At 30.1% G+C, this 1,266-nt stretch overlaps 1 non-coding gene across 1 annotated transcript; it reads right to left on the bottom strand.

The window, feature by feature from the left end:
• Window positions 1-405: 405 nt before the first annotated feature.
• TRNAL-CAA (transfer RNA leucine (anticodon CAA)) lies at window positions 406-486 on the bottom strand. Its single transcript has one exon. It is a non-coding gene; the product is annotated as a tRNA-Leu (tRNA).
• Between the last annotated feature and the right edge of the window lie 780 nt (window positions 487-1,266).

Raw genomic sequence — 1,266 nt, forward strand, 5'->3', positions numbered from 1 at the left:
AATATAGATTTATTATCTAATGAATCTCTTACTTATAAAACTCTATCCGAAAGTTATGAATATTTATCAAATTTATTCTTCTCTAATAGAATGTTATTTAAACAAATGATCGATACATTATTAAAAACAAAATGGCTTTCTACGAATGCCATTGATTGTTTATTGGCGGAAGGATTAAATAACAAAAAAAAAGCCTAGATCTTTCATTCATTTTGTTCAAATTTGATCGGTCCGAATTTTGTCTTTAAAACTTTTCCAAAAAATAAAATCGAATTGATATAGTTTAATAGTAGTACTCTCGATTAATTCGACTTGATTTTTTGAACAATGGAAATTGAATTACTCATTCAATTGCCATTAATTATAATTTCTAATATAACTATTAAATGAAATATTGAATATGTATGCCTTGAAGAGGACTCGAACCTCCACGCTGTTTAGCACGACATTTTGAGTGTCGCGTGTCTACCATTCCACCATCAAGGCATTCAAGAAGCTGATAATATTTCATCGAATATTTGATTTTATTTCATCAAATACTTGACAATTTCATTGTTTCGTCATATAATAATTTCATCGAATATTTGATTTTATTTCAGTCATATAATAATTTCATCGAATATTTGATTTTATTTCATCAAATACTTGACAATTTCATTGTTTCGTCATATAATAATTTCATCGAATATTTGATTTTATTTCAGTCATATAATAATTTCATCGAATATTTGATTTTATTTCATCAAATACTTGACAAATTCATTGTTTCGTCATATAATAATTTCATCGAATATTTGATTTTATTTCATCAAGTATTTGAACACCTATAACTCGTATCTCGTAACGGTCCATTAAGCACCTATCGGATATGTCATAATAAATTTGAACATCTGCCTCAAATGGACTTCCGTATCATAGTCGCTCCAGTTCTAAACTGGGAAATAAAGAGAGGGACGAGTTTAGAATATATAGTCATTTTTCTTTTTATTTTTTAATTCGGCGGGTTTTTTCTCATGTCTCGTCTGGAAAGAGGAGAACTCAATGACCATTCGTTCACCGAAAGAAGTAAAGATCATAGTGGAGAGGGATCCTGTTAAAACCTCATTTGAAAAATGGGCTAAACCTGGTCATTTCTCAAAGACACTAGCTAAGGGACCCAATACTACCACCTGGATCTGGAACCTACATGCTGATGCTCATGATTTTGATAGCCATACCAATGATTTGGAAGAGATCTCTCGCAAAGTATTTAGTGCTCATTTTGGT

This window comes from Cupressus sempervirens, chromosome 8 (assembly GCF_028749045.1).
Source record: "Cupressus sempervirens isolate cs-2001-9-10 chromosome 8, ASM2874904v1, whole genome shotgun sequence".
NCBI lineage: Eukaryota > Viridiplantae > Streptophyta > Pinopsida > Cupressales > Cupressaceae > Cupressus > Cupressus sempervirens.